This window comes from Thermobia domestica, chromosome 14, assembly GCF_964235325.1.
Source record: "Thermobia domestica chromosome 14, izTheDome1.hap1.1, whole genome shotgun sequence".
In the NCBI taxonomy this organism is placed as follows: Eukaryota; Metazoa; Arthropoda; class Insecta; order Zygentoma; family Lepismatidae; genus Thermobia; species Thermobia domestica.
Genome location: NC_137467.1, coordinates 58,645,078 through 58,661,795, shown reverse-complemented (window position 1 = coordinate 58,661,795; position 16,718 = coordinate 58,645,078). Strand labels below are relative to the sequence as shown.

At 35.2% G+C, this 16,718-nt stretch overlaps 1 protein-coding gene across 2 annotated transcripts in view; it reads right to left on the bottom strand.

Annotated features, from left to right (window-relative positions):
* The window catches only part of LOC145669686 (protein Fe65 homolog), a 748,169-nt gene that overhangs the window by 569,935 nt on the left and 161,516 nt on the right, over positions 1-16,718 (bottom strand). For both annotated transcript variants that reach the window (XM_081737961.1, XM_081737963.1), the window contains exon 2: positions 13,924-13,965. The gene's annotated coding sequence lies outside the window, so the exon portion shown is untranslated. The remainder of the gene's footprint in view (positions 1-13,923; positions 13,966-16,718) is intronic.

The following is a 16,718-nucleotide window of genomic DNA, read 5'->3' as shown; positions in this document are numbered from 1 at the left end:
TTGTACATCTATTATTCCGTACAATAACATTTGAACGGGAGCTATTTTTAACTTTTATTTTTATTTTATTTTTTATTTTATTTTATTTATTTATTTATTTATTTATTTATTTATTTATTTATTGCAAAAGATAGGTAGAACATGATGTCGGTCGAGCTCGTTAATGAGTAGAGTAAATTTATTATAATCGTAACGGGTAATGGAGCTATTTATAACTCATATCACTTTTATGTAAGCGAATTTTTGAATTTTATTTTTTGCAATAGTTACCTAGAGCGATTATCTCAGCCGAGATCATTAATGGAGTCAGTCGTTAACATTATAACGTGTGACGTTGACATCAATGGTGGCTATCTATAACTCATATCCCATACATGTAAACGATCTTAAATTCTGTTTTTGCAATATGTAGCTAGAGGATTATCTCGGCTGAATTCGTTAAAGGAACCCATTCATTAGTATTTTAAAATGTAACAGCGATTTTAACGATGACTACCTATATACCATACACGTAGGCAAATTTTTGGATTGCTTTTCGTAGTCAGTAGTTAGAGCTATTATCTCGGCTGAGTTTTTAATGGAGTCAATTTGTTATCATCTTAACATCTCAACGGGTAACGGCGACTTTAACTGTGGTTAACTATACCACATATCTAATATACGAGGGAGAAACAGAAACTACGGTTACAAGGCCGATATTTCTGGAGTTTCGTCTGTTATAGAGGAATGAGGAGCATGCGGTAATTTTAATACATGGAGTTGGTAAATATGCAGAGTTTCAACCGCCCACTACCTATGGCGCTAGTTTTAGGTAAACATAAATGGCAACTCGCTTGGGAAACTGGTATCGCGAAGAAATCCGCTCATTTATTCGATTTCTGTGGGTGAAACATGTAACCGCGGCTGAAATTCATCGGCAGCTGGTAGAGGTTTTGCGGCAGGAGGAAACAGTCAGGACTTCTCACCGAGGACGTCATCCTCCTTCACGACAACGCGTGTACGCATACAGCCCAGATGACCACCACGGTGTTGAAGCAGTTTCGCTGGGACCATACCGGCCACCTTCCCTATAGCCTGAACCTCGCTCCAACGACTTTCACCAGTTCTCGCACTTGAAGGAATACCTAGGAGGCCGTCGTCGCTTCGCTTCGAACGAGGAAAGGAAACATTTCGTGACCTAACACGAAAGGGCAGGATTTTTACCAGGAGCGAATCTTTAAATTCATCCCACAGTGCGTTAAGTGCCTCAAGCGATATGTCGAAAAATAACCTGATGTATGTACTATCTATTAGCTGTATTAGTTGTACGAAATCTATACATGTTTCACTGCATGTTTTGTAAGCTTACGTTCCGATCACCCTTATATGTAACCGAATTTTTGAACTCTCTTTTTTACAACAGACACATAGAACAACTATTTCCGACGAGTTCGTTAATGGAGCCAAATCATTAACATTTTAATGGTTAACTATGGCTATCTATAACTCATATCCCATACATGTAAGCAAATTTTTGAATTCTGTTTTTTGCAATAGATTACTAGAACAACTATTTCGGTCGAATTATTTAATGGAATGAATTCATTAACATCTTAATGGGTAACGGCGAATTTAACGGTGATTAACTCTAGCCCATGTAAGCAAAATTCTGAATTCTGTTTTTCTTTCAATAGATAGCTAGAGCGATTATTCTGGCAAAAAGTTGTGAATGGAGTCAGTCTATTAGTGCCTTGACGCAGTGGTTCTGAACGTGGGCGTTCTCGTTTCCAAAGGGGGCGCTGGAACAAAAAGGGGCGGTACATTATTTACGATGCGTTTCAGAGACAATAAAACAAAATTTTATATTCTTGGATAAAATATTCAACATGCAAAACTGTGTGAATGGTAGTTTGTGTTTCTTTAATACGTCTTTTGATCAGCCACTTAATAAAACCTAAGTTTTTGCCGCGTATAAATCCTGAGTTTTATATTCATTTTGTTCGCGAATGTTTCGTTAACCAATTTTTTAAAGCTATAATAACTTTTAAAAAATGGTTAACGAAACATTCGCTGGTCTCTTTCTCCTATAAAGTGAGAAGAAGACCTTTGGGTAAGATAATACAAAGTTGAATTCAGCAAAGACGGATTAAAAGAATTCTAACACAAGAACGACTGAGCTAAGGATACGATTAATAATGCGGTCTTTTGTTTTAAGAATTTCAGGTTGTATAAACATCTAGGCGGATATATTTACATATTCTTAATCCTTATTTTAAATGCAAAATGATGCACTTTGTCAGTCAGGCTAATGCCTAACAGTTCTGTCAGGCTAATAGAAAAAAAATGAAATGAAATCTTTGAGTTTTACGTCCCACGGTTATGCCGGTTAGGCTAAAGGAGACGGTGATGATGAGTAATGAATGAAATGGTGGAATGAAGAAAGTGGGAGGGAACGGGAGAACCCCGAGGAGACCCACGCATACGGTGTTTGTCCACCACAAAGTTCACTTGGCGGGGGCTGGGATTGAACCCGGAATCCCAAGCACCAGATGTGAACGCTCTACCACTGAGCCACCGCGGCCCCGTCAGGCTAATAGATGTCACTAGCACCTCTGCCTCCTATCTAACACGAAAATATGTCACTAGTGTGCACACGAACCCAAGGCTATAGGAAAGCTTTCCTTTCTGTTTTACAAAATGAGTTCTAGTATCATCTGCAGAGGGGGGCAAGAGAGGGCAGTTGCTCATCTTTTTGAAATGATCCCTTAATGTATATAGTTTCGTTTGGAAATGTAAAGTTTTTGTATGTATACTGGTTCATGGAAAAAAAATGGTGTCATATAATATTTGGCGTTAAGTGAGTACGTATTGGTTATTTGTCTTCCCGTGGAGTTACGAAAGCTACAGGAATTGAATTTTAATTGTAATTCAAAGTAATTAATACTGCAATTGCGTATTTCTTTAAATGTTGTAGCATATACTTGTAATAGGGGAGACTGTTGTACCTTGAAACATTCCCTTTTTCTCCCAAGTGCTTCAAATTAGCAACCCTGCGTTCAGCCACGTGCAAGATCGTTGTTAGCAAAGTAGCCAATTTGAACAACGTGAAAGTGTAGTTTCATACTCCCGAACATTATTTTTGCGTTCAAAAAAAAAAAAAAAAAAAAAAAAAAGGTGGAAAAGTTTGTGTGTTCATGACAATTGAATTTGGATTAATTCACAATCGAAGCTGTGTTGTACGGTAAGCATAAACACATCTTGTTTTAAATTGCAATTTATAGTGAGGTAGGGGGATGGTTATTTTTAGTGACGTAGCACACCTCGTGTACCTTGGAACATACATTAGGTTTGTAAGTTACATCCATAATTTCAGTTTTCTTGATTTACAATAACCCTACACCATGCCTAGGAGCAAAGGTGGACACAAAAGAAATAAAATCGACCCTACAATGATGAAAGAGGCTTGGATGCAGTTCATACAGTAAATCAGAACAGAATATCATATAGAGAAGCTACGAAAATGCATAAGCTTGGCTACGTTGTCAATAGAAGCAAAGAAATATAAAACCTGCGGGGCAAAAAAATTATCAATATATGGTGAACAAGTATTTAGTGAGTCTGAAGCTGCTGCTTTGGTGAACTATATACGAAATATGTCCAGAATGCAATACAATTTAAAGAAGCAAAACATAAGAAAGTTAATATATAAGTATGTAGTAGATAGATGAATGTCAAACGTACCAATGTGACATGTGTTTGAAAAAAATCCAAATCAAACAATTAGCAACCTTTCATTTATTGATAATTTATTTTGTTAATTTGTTACCGTTTCCTTTTTCACAGTAGGCCTATATTTTGTTCATTATACATTCATTATCTGTAATAGTTTTATGCTCTATGTTTCTTTCTGTTTAAACATTAATATTCACTTTGTAGATTGATCACGTAATACACAATTGCACAAACTAGGCCTGTTTTATTTCAAAGTAGGCCTATCCCCAGAATTTACTATGTTCCAAGGTACAAGAGCATGTTGTACCTTGGAACATTTTGAGTCATTGCGTAAATTAATTAATAACTATCCTTATAAATGTTTCACGTACATAATGTAATACGGGTATTAAGGAGGAAGCAGCCATCTTTCAATTCTAAATAAACCCTTTTATCTCCTACATATTTAATTACCACTTTTACGGTATTTTCGGAAAAGTGTTCCTAGGTACAACAGTCTCTCCTATTTACTGTCTTTCATCTTCTAAGAGTTATAATATACATTTAATGGCATGTGTGGAATTAAAAATATAAGTTGTTTATTAATCCCCAGTTTCAATATAACTTCTACAAAACAAGCCCCATTATTCATTACTATGATTAATATTATTCTTTCTATTTTAACTGAAAATAATAGCATCCTATTAGTTATATAACGTTTCGTCAAACAAAGTGTTAGAAAGAACCAGGAAAACTAACACTGATATTCAAATATTCAGATCATGTATTGCTCCCCTTCTCACGTTTAATATCCAATTGCCGCCACTGATAGCCTGAAAGTCTCCAGAGCATCCAATGTTTTCTACCACTTTTTTCCTTTCTTCCAACTTACAGTATAGTCTGTTATATAATTTGAAGTTTCTTTCGGTTAGAAAAGAAAATAACAGTATCCCGCCTACTGAGACGAAAATACCCGTTCCAACTCCCTACCCTTTTAATCTCGTAAACCCCTTATCAATATTAGCTATGAAATGCATATAGCGATAGATCCATTCACCTTTCAACAAGAGAAACTAAAAAGACAAATAATGTGATTTTCCTTTTTGAACAACCTACACAATATTTTCAGACGGATGGAACATTAACACATCCATGAACATTTAGTAAATGCCAAACCTTTGAACGAAACTTTCTCGCTAGTTTGAGAAGATATCGACCAACCTTGATACTATTAACATTACACCCGTCCGGTCGGCCGCCTCGTCTATGGCTGAAAATAAACCTTTTGTTGAGTTCTCGTAATAGGATGTTCTTAAAAGCAACCGCTCCACACCTATAAATGGTCATATAGCTGAGAAAAACCGATTTGAACCAAGCGTTTGTTCCGTCGCCGCTTTTCTCCTGGATAAACTAATCGATCAAAGGTCCAAGTCCAGGATTAACTCTCCACGGCTCCTACAGACGCTGGAAAAGCCAACGCGTATATCCTCCGGTCACTGGAAGTTAGCTTTTATGTCAGTTCTACGTTTCTCCAGGGCACAACCCCTCCCCTCCAGACATGTTTTAAACGCTCTTCCCTAAAAGCAGATCAGACCCTTTATAGTTCTTAAACGAAATAAAATCTTTCCTCAAATTGAAACCTAATTGCATCAGTAAGTGCAGTAACACAATATATACTTCAAAATAATATTTAAATGTTCCAGTCAATTAACAAATGCTAAATTTTAAACTTTATATTGCAAACAGCTCTTAAAAATTTTCAGCAAATAGGTGTTATTAATCATTTGTTGGGGTACAAGAGAGCAACTTAGCTTGATAGGAGTTGAAATGAAGTTAGACGGATAGGGCTGTTCCGATAATCGAGTAATCGATAACAATTCGATAAAATTTCAAAACCGTTTCATCGATAAAGAATTTTAATTTTATCGAATTATCGAACTTTCGAGACTCCCGAAATGATCGAGACTCCCGAAATCTTCGAGACTCCCGAAATGTTTGAGACTCTCGAAATGATCGAGACTTCCGAAATGTTCGGGACTCTCGAAGTGTTCGAGGCATTCGAAATGTAAGAAACATTAGACAACTTCGAGACACTCGAACTGTTCGAGAATCTCGAATTGTTTGAAAGCAGTAAATACAGAAATATATCAATATGATCGCATTTGTCGAGTCGCTTGAATATTTAGAGAAGTTCGGGATTATCAGAGTGTTCGAATGAAACGATGTATTCGAGGTTATCATAGTTGTATATAATATGTATTACATATATGCAGAGTGTTCATTTTAAAACTTCTCTCCTTAGCAATGTAGTGAAGGAAAAGTTTTTTCCCCACAAATCTGTACAAGGTTTAAGCAGTCTGTCAGAAGAGAGAAAGAGGAAGAGAAAACGTGCATCACACGAATGGAATTGGAATCCAAGACAACATTAGTCTACTAATAGTCACTTTGCCGATTGCGCCAATATTTTTCTGGGGGACAGGCAGAAAAATAATTTTACTTATGATTTCCACAAATATAACTTTGCAATAACTTATGAGATGAAAAAAGTTGTTTGACTAGTTTGGCTGCAAGAAGAAATCATTGGAGAGGTGAAGGAACCGAACTGTTCATCACTACTTTTGATAATACCCGAAACTTCGATAATACTCGAAATGTCGATAATACCCGAAACTTCGATAATACTCGAAATGTTGATAATACCCGAAACTTCGATAATACTCGAAATGTCGATAATACCCGAAACTTCGATAATACTCGAAATGTCGATAATACCCGAAACTTCGATAATACTCAAAATGTTGATAATACCCGAAACTTCGATAATACTCGAAATGTCGATAATACCCGAAACTTCGATAATACTCGAAATTTCGATAATACCCGAAACGTCGATAATTTCAAATACTATAACGGTTTCGAGTAACCGATGACAACTCGATAAATTTTCACTCCCGAAGTTCGATAGGTCTTCAGCCTTATCGAACACCCCTAAGACGGACAACGCTTAGAAGTGAATTAGAAAGACCAGAAAGGACAAATGAATATAAACTGATGAATATATATTACGTTAATATGATACGTAACGGATAATGGTTGTAATATGGTTATTGGTAAATGAGTCTGTTAAGCTCATAAAGTGGAAAGGAAATATATATATATATATTATAAAATTGAAAGTGACTAGAAAATGTTTGTGACTCTTAATCTCTTGAACCGCAGGACCGATCTCGATCAAATTTTCAACGTAGATGCGGTTCTGACCTGGCAGTGTTTTTAGCTATTTACTTTGACGATACAACTTAGGGGAGGGGGAGGAGGGAAACAGAAAAAATAAATAAAACTTAATAACTCTTGAACCACCCGACCGATCTTGATTACGTTTTCAACATAGATGAGGTTCATATATGAGGTGGTTTTTTTATCATATCACTTTAACGGTAGACCTTACGGGAAGAAAGGAGGGGACAGATATATCTATGAAAATAAACAAAACTTAATAACTCTTGATTCTTGAACCACCCAACGATCTCGATCAAATTTTCAACATAGATAACATTCGTACTTGGGATAATTTTTATCATTTAACTTTGACGGTGCAACGTAGGGGAGGGGAAGGGGGATATATATATATATATATATATATATATATATATATATATATATATATATATATATATATATATATATATATATATATATATATATATAAATGAAAGTGACTGTCTATGTGACTTCACTCTTGAACCACCTGACCGATCTCGATCTAAGTTTCAACATAGATGAGGTTCAGGTCTGGGATGGTATTTATCTACTTACTTTGACGACAGAACTTAGGGGAGAAAGTAGGAAGGGGGAGATATATAAGAATAAATAAAACTTAATAACTCTTAAACCACTGGACCGATCTCGATCAAATTTTCAACCTAGATTAACTTTGAGTATGAGATGATTTTTGTCATATCACTTTGACGATGTAATTTAAAGGAGTTGGAAAGACATTTACAAATGCTCGAAAATGACCAATATTAGTGTCGAATCTATAGTTTTTGAGGTCGCTGAGATGAACAGTGACACTTATGATGCCATTTAAATTCAAATTCAGCCCCCCAAAAATTGTGGGAGGGAAGGGGATATATATATCAATCAAAATGACCAATATCAAGGAGCGCTTTAGTAATAGTAAAAAGAGACTGACTAACGAAACTGACTGACTGACTGACTGGCTAATATTGCTATTTTTTCTTAATTTAACCCAGTGAAACGGGTAATTGATGCAAGTATATATATATATATATATATATATACAGTGGCGGATCCAAGGGGGGCTATAGGGGCTATAGCCCCCTCTTGATGCTCAGGTTTACACTGGATAAAATGGGCTTCAATCCAGCTTTACACTGGATAAAACGGCAAACTATGGTTTAGCTCCTCCCTTGATCATATCCTGGATCCGCCACTGTATATATATATATATATATATATATATGGCTATATAAACATGCTTTATGTGGAGTACTTTACTGTACGCGGTACAAACATGGACATTACGTATAAGTAATGAAAACCGACTGGAAGCTTTCGAAATATAGGTGTGGGGAAGAATGCAGAGAATTGGCTGAATCGAACGGAAAACGAACAGATGGTATTTGAAATAGCAGGGGAAACAATAACAATTTTCGATTAACTGAAAAGAGGAAGAGAAATACTGATTGGAACATTGATTAAGAAGGAACTGTATCATGAGAGATGTGCTAGAGCAGTGGTTCTGAACATTTTTCTTTTTTTCTTTTCTTTTTCTTTCTTTTCTTTCTTTTTCTTTCTTTTTTTTTTGACTGACGACACACGTTACTGATCATTCACAACACAGCGACACATCTGTTGCATGTTTTATAAATAATTAAAGTTTCTACGAAGTAGGAAGGGCGCCCATCAGGGGGGGAAGTGGGGCGCTCGCCCCCCTCTAGAGGAAATTGTACTTCAGAATATCGAAAATCCAATAGTATTTTTACATTAGTTACAGCAAAATTTGAAACTATTTTTAAAACGTCGCTTATACTTGCCCCCCCTTGGAAACCACAACATGGGCGCCCTTGCGAAGTAGTGCTTGTATGTAGTACTGAGCATTGTTGCTGCCGCTGGGGGCGTTGACTGATAGAATATATATCTCAAAATTGATATTATTTAATTATTAAACGTTTTATAGTTTTTACATTCTAAAATTTAGCGACACACTCTATGGGACTGCATGGGACACTAGTGTGTAGCGAGACAACGGTTGAGAACCACTATCCTAGAAAGTGTAGTAGTAGGAAAGAGAGGGAGGGGCAACGGAGGCTACAATTTATAGACGATATCAAGACAAAAAAATGTATGTGAGGATGAAGACAGTACAGCCTGGAAGATTCTCAGTTGCGGCAAGTGATCTGCTAATAATGGCAGAATATCTAAGATGATGACAGTCTTGTAGCCAGCCCAAAAATGTAGGGGGGCCCGGTAGAAGTTAGGGGGGGGCCACCCAACCATATTATAGTTCATTTGCAAGCCTACCGTGAAAATTTTAGGGAGAGGTGAAAATTTAGGGCGGGCGGCCCACCCTAGCCCCCCGTGGATACGGGCCTGGATGATGATGATATAAACATGAAGAGAGTATTACTGTGTACTGGTGTTAGTTTCCGGTTTTATCCTAGCTTATTCTGTAACTGTTACTGTACAGATATATTTTGCACGCTCCTACTAAATCTCCGAAATACAATAATTATAATATGCTATTGTTTCTAAACCAACTAAGATTCAGATATATTCTAGATATCAACTATGTACACTCATGTCCAAAATGATTGTCGCATACCTATAAATGTTTTCTTGTAAGAATATAATTTGATAATGATTTTGCAGGGTACTTTTAATACTGATACTATGTGTATAATCGGGAAATGTATATTTGTGGTAAATTTCATAGGAAAAGAATTATAAATACAAAAATTAGAGTGAGTAAAACAAAATGTTGCTAAATGGACAAGAAAGTTTTATTTTCGTTTTATTGTTCTTATTTACTGCTCTTTGACATGAAATTTGCCATATACATGTGTTTGCTGATTATACATATACTAACATTATAAGAAAGACCGGACGAATTCGAATCTTATTCCTATAACGACATATTTATAGACATGCGACAATAATTTTGGACATGAGTGTAGATCAAATGGCACAATCATAGGTTTCGAATTATGTGGAGATTGAACAATCACCTAAATAGAAGAAAATAGATAAAATATTGGACCACGAGGGGAACATTTGAGAAATTGGATGATTTTGGAACTGTTGAGAGGAGATTAGTTATTAATAATAATAATAATAATCATTATCACTTTAGGTATTCCGTCATTACTCGCAAGTCACTTGCTACAAACTGAGAACTTTTCATCAATCACAGTGTTTCGATAACGTCTTCATGTGGGAGTTGTCTGTTTTAATACTGTCCATTAACTGTAACCTCTTTTGCCCCTTCCCTTTTTTCTGCTACTATAATTTCTAGCACGTCCGTCATGATATGTTTCCTCCTCAACCACTTTTCTTCAATATTTTCATTACATCTAAAAATGTTATTTTCTCAAAAACTTCCTTTCCGTAGTGAAACTGGCGCAAACTGGAAAATTCTTCTTCACAGTGAAACTGGCGTACACTGGAAACTTCCTTTTCACAGTGAGACTAGGAACTTCCTTTCCACAACGAAACTAGTGCAGATTGGAAACTTCTTTTCTACTGCGAGACTTGTGCAGACTGGGAAGTTCCTTTCCACAGTGAAACTAGTGAAGGATGAGAAGTTCCTTTCCACAGTGAAAGTGGTGCAGACTGGAAAAATCTTCTCCACAGTGAAACTGGGGGAGACTGAAAACTTCATTTTCAGTGACACTAGAAACTTCCTTTCCACAACGAAACTGGTGCAGATTGGAAAACTGTTTTCCACAGTGATGCTGGTACAGAGTGGAAACTTCCTTTCAAATTCCCCCTGCCAAAATTATCATCATTTTTTTCAAAAAGTCACCTTTTTCTGACATCACATTTTCAATATTAAATGCTTTTTATTTACATTTTAAATATTAAATATTAAATGAATTTTGCTTATGACGCATAGAATATTTTAATCTTCTTGGGAATCTGAAACTCATTGCTTTTGACTTTGAGAACAGGTGTAAGATACATCCTTTCCTTTGGATCAGTTTCCTTTAGATACCTCCTGCGAAAATTTCTGGCAACGTAAATGACAGATATTTTCTAAAGAAAGTTTCATTAACAACTCTTTCTGCAAAGACTAATACAAGCTTCGTAGCAAGTTACTTTCAAAGACTCGAACCCTGGGAGCTACGATAAACTAGCAAGAACGAAAATTAAATTAGCAAATATAAGATCGGCCGCCAATTGCTCCTTTTTAAGCGTATTCTAAATGCAATTTAAGTTATTATTCTAAGGATCATAAAACACCAGAGACTCCATCTGTATTTTATATAAGTGAGGGGAAAAAAGTTTTATGTTAAAGGGAAGGGAAGGGGCAAAATGTTGGTAGAGAGAATTTAGGGGAAACCATATCTTACAAAAATACTCATAGAATGTTTGTAACGAAAACTTTTGAAACAAACTATTGGTAAAGTCATTTAAAAACTGTAAAAGAAAACAAATATAATAAGACTTCTTTATGCGAAGTATGTTTTCCTCCGGAGTTTTCGATCGATGTCCACTGGTGGTAATAGGAAAAAAAGAAAAAAAACTCCAGCGAAAGGAGAAAAGAATCCTTCCCTTTTCGGTCTTCTGATGAATTGTACGGTTTTATAGGAGCAAGCATAAATTGGTGAAAAGCTATAAATGTAAAGAGGAAGTTGATTTATGTTCATTCTCTCCAGAACCAACGCCAGTTGTTTCAGAAATTCAACGCAATGTTCTAATACTATTCCCCTTTTTTTCATTGCTGAAAGACTTCATCACCATAGCGTTAAAACTATTTTATGTTCCTCAATAGCTAGTAAAACATTATCTTTATTTCAACCCTTTTTAAAAATAGAGACTTCTTTTATCGGGAATGTAGAAGAAAAATCTATGATGTTATTGGTCTTAATTAAACTCAATTTATACATGACGTTGAGCTTGAGATTCAAGCAACTGTGTCGAATGAGTAAACACAGGATTCAATTGATTTTTAAGTAACTAATTTTGTGAAAAACTATTATTTCTTTTTTTATAAAGGTAATCAAGAAAGTTATGTCGCTTTTTGTGAAGATCTGTGTTCAATTGGACCTCACACCCTAAGTTGAACGCGAATGGAGATAAGGCAAAGGGCAGTTGTTGGTGTGGGTATATCCAACATACTACCTGGTTGTGGCAATTCAGTTAAACCGTGAACTTCTGTAAGAACAGAGTGAACATGAGACCTCCACGGAGCGTCATAAGGGCGTCTATGCTGTACGAGTTCAAACTGGGATCAAACGTTGCTGCAGCGGGACGGAAGATATGGCAGACCTTTTGGTGAGGGTGTCGTGACTACGTAGACAGTGCAGCAGTGGTTTAACAAGTTTAAAGATGATAATGAAACTCTCGAAGACGCACCACGTGTCGGAAAACCAACACATATATAAAATGAAGATCTGCACGCAGTAATTGAAGCTAACAGTGTTGATCTTAAAGATACATCTTAGGTGGAATATCGATGTTTGAAGGTGGTGGGTGAAAAAGCAACAGAACTTTCTTGGTTACCTTTATAACAAAAGTCAAAATAGGAAACACGGTGACTCAAAGGTAGGTGTTCTTCTGTATACATTGGGTTGTCATAATTTTCTTCCAAAAAACCGGAACAAAAGTATATGAGACTAAGTTGGGCAGGTTATTAAAAAAATAAAGAACAAAGTCTAAACACGCTTCATGTAGTTTTATTACAACAAATTACTTGAGATATGTCAATTATATAAATTTATTATATCCTATTTTTAAATCGGAACCAGAAGGCGTGGGTCAATGAAAACTTGACCTATGATTCACTGATCCACCACCCACTGTGACCTTCTAACCCACGACCGACATGACCCACCACTCACCAAAACCCATCGCCATCAACTCTGACCCATAATTGACACCTTCCTCTCTACTGACAAAAGAGTTTACACTTGTAATAAAACAAGGCTGTGAAATTATCATTAATCGGAGTTAGAATTTCTACGATCAATTGCTCAATTTGATTTGATTTAAGTTTAGTGTTCCGTTCAGCAGCGAGGCTATATGAGACCTACAGTTTTAACGTGGGATCCGAATATGAGCTCCCGCCGGGAATCGAATCCGGGTCTCCCACGCCAAAGGCGCCAATTGCTCAAGCAACGCTCTGTTGCAATGCAGTCCGGTGGATCTGACCTTTATGATATAAAATGAAGTGTTTGTCATGGGTCCATATTACGATGAATTCCAATTTAAATATCTATATAATTATTTCCTCGTTGAATTGAAGGAAGAAAAATGAAGGCCTTGAAAGTAAAACGTAGAAAATTCACCTACGTTCAGAAAATGCTGTCTACAATGCACTGAGCAGAATGGTTGGTAGGTCAGAGTGGGTCATGATGAGTTGGTCGGTCAGAGTTGGTCAAGGTAGGTGATGGGTCGCAGTAGGTCACGTTCTCTTGACCCACGACCCACTCACAAATCTTGAACCACTCCATCTTTGATCGCAACAGTTTCATTATTTGCTGTATGCGGTACTACTTGGCAGGCGACCTGATTACGATACTTCAGGAAAATTCTAATTATGATACTTGAATGACTCGAAAAACACATGCATATAGCCAAATTAATCAGGTAATGATTGCTGTTTAAGAAACTACTACTGCATTTTCCTGAAGTATCGTAATCAGGTCGCCTGCCAAGTAGTACCTCATGCAGCAAATAATGAAACTTTGTTTTACATTCTCAAACGAAACTCACACGTTATATCTACTAATTTCTCAGGAATTCGAATTTGGGCCACAGTTGACTTGAAAGTTACTAATGGTCTTCCTTAAAATGCCCAAGACCGTAACCGAAGTAAACTTTTATTTCTTATGAATTGTTTGACAAATTTAGGTTAAATTATGTTATTCCAAGAGCTTCTCTTGAAAGGTTGGAAATGCGTATGAAGAAACTTTGTTCTACGTATTCGTCAGAAAAACGAAATAATGTTACGGAATGCAAAATTGAGGAAATGTTACTTGTACTCACCACAAAATGCAATTGATGTGACTTCTGCAGCAGATTTCATACCTGAAAGACAGGATTGGAAAGATTTTAAAAACGTTATTATACGAGGAAAATAAAATACATAGAGATCTATCTGTCTTTAACGGCAGCCTGTCTATGTTACAATTTTACGTAAGAAAAAAATGTAAAATGACTAGCTGAAATACCCATTCTTCGCATGGGGGCTGTATTTGGAAGTCAATGCCTGTGGAATTATTACCATTCATCTCAGCGACCGCAAAAACTATGGATTTAACACTAATATCGGTCATTTTGGATTGTTTTTACATGTCTCAGTACTCCCCCCTTGCAGGTAAACCCCGACCCGCATAGAATGGTAACTAATCATCTCTAATGGATGTGTCATCATTGATCTCAGCGACCCCGAAAACTATGGATTTGACACTAATATCGGTCATTTTGGATTATTTTTACATGTCTCAGTATCCCCCCCCTTTCCCGGTGACCCCGGCCCGTAGCCGAATGAAGTGAATTTGGAAGTTAGTGCAATCAGAGTTTCACAATTGATCTCAATGACCACGAAAACTATGAATTCGACACTAATATCGGTCATTTTCTACTACTTTTACATGTCCCGGTAAGCGCCCCCCCCTGTTACCCCCTGCTTCAAAAATTAAAAAAAAAACGTTTCGTCTTGGTCTGGGGCCTGGACCAAGGTACCCGTGACCCAAATTTGGTAACTTTCGGTCCACTCGTCTAGTCTCAGGCCGCACACAGACAAAAAATTCTTTATTTTATTTATATTAGATAAGATAGATTAGATTAGATTATGACTCGGTAGTGTTATGAACAGGAAAATACACTGTGGATCTTTTATACAGAACTTCCAAATTTCTATTACAATGTCTGGGATGCAAGTTTTAGTCATAAAAATAACCCAAAAGATCTCATAAAAGTTGCATGTTTGGAACATTTAAAAATTGTTTTCTTATCTGTATTCATATAAGTTTATATATGTGGACAAATAAGTTTTAATACTACATTACTTATTTAGAAAAAAAAATAGTAGTTTTTTTTAAATCATACTTGAAATAGCCAATGCTGAACATTAAAAATATGTGTAAATGATTTTTTTTTTTTAATTAGATTGTTACATTATTCATGATTTTCTATTTCGAGTATCCTTTTGAATTGTTTCAAAGATTTTAAATTAGGTATCTACGACTGACTAGTACACGTGAGGCTTTCTTTAAAAATTTTGTAAAGCACTTTCTCTAAGTTTGTGTGGTATTAAAAGATTATTTTCCCACACATGGAAGAGTTAGGTAATTTCGACACTTACAGTGACAAATGCTCTACAAGTTCCATTTTCAGTTCCAAACAATATGACTTAGGTAAAGAAAGCATAGGCCGGTGAATAATAAACATTTGATTTTCTGCAATACATTTTCTTAAGGTTTTTATCTTTGATCTATGTATTCTTTAAGTTTTTTATTTGTTTTGGAAACAAATATTCGTTTTCATGCAATACACTTTCTTAGTTTTTTAACCTTTGATCTATGTATTCTTTAAGGTCCTTTGATTAGGAAATAAACATTTGTTTTCATGTAATCCACTTTCTTAGTTTTTTATCTTTGATCTATGTATTCTTTAAGGTTTTTTTTGTTTGTTTTGGAAACAAACATTCGTTTTCATGCAATACACTTTCTTAATTTTTTAACCTTTGATCTATGTATTCTTTAAGGTCCTTTGATTAGGAAATAAACATTTGTTTTCATGTAATACACTTTCTTAGCTTTTTTTATCTTTGATCAATGTATTCTTTAAGGTTCTTTCTTTTGGAAATAAACATTTGTTGTCATGCAATAAACTTTCTTAGTTTTGTTAAGCTGTGATCTATGTATTCTTTAAGGTTCTTTGTTTTGGAAATAAAAATTTGTTTTTATGTAATACATTTCCTTAGTTCTTTTATCTTTGATCTATGTATTCCTTAAGGTATTTTGTTTTGGAAATAGACATTTGTTTTCATGTAATGCACTTCCTTAATTGTTTATCTTTGATCTATGTATTCTTTAAGGTATTTTTGTTTTGGAAATAAACATTTGTTTTTATGTAATACACATTCTTAGTTTTTTATGTTTGATCTATGTATTCTTTAAGGTTCTTTGTTTTGGAAATTGACATTTGTTTTCATGCAATACACTTTCTTAGTTTTGTTAAGCTGTGATCTATGTATTCTTTATCTTTAAGGTATTTTTGTTTTGGAAATAAACATTTGTTTTTATGTAATACACATTCTTAGTTTTTTATGTTTGATCTATGTATTTTTTAAGGTTCTTTGTTTTGGAAATTGACATTTGTTTTCATGCAATACACTTTCTTAGTTTTGTTAAGCTGTGATCTATGTATTTTTTAAAGTTCTTTGTTTTGGAAATAAACATTTGCTTTTATGTAATACATTTCCTTAGTTTTTAAACTTCGATCTGTGTATTCTTTAAGGTATTTTTGTTTTGGAAATAGACATTTGTTTTCATGCAATGCACTTCCTTAGTTCTTTTATCTTTGAACTATGTATTCCTTAAGGTTTTTTGCTTTGGAAATAGACATTTGTTTTCATGTAATGCACTTCCTTAGTTGTTTATCTTTGATCTATGTATTCTTTAAGTTTTTTCTTGTTTTGGAAATAGACATTTGTTTTCATGTAATGCACTTCCTTAGTTTTTTATCTTTGATCAATGTATTCTTTAAGGTTCTTTGTTTTGGAAATAGACATTTGTTTTCATGCAATACTCTTTCTTAGTTTTGTTAAGCTCTGA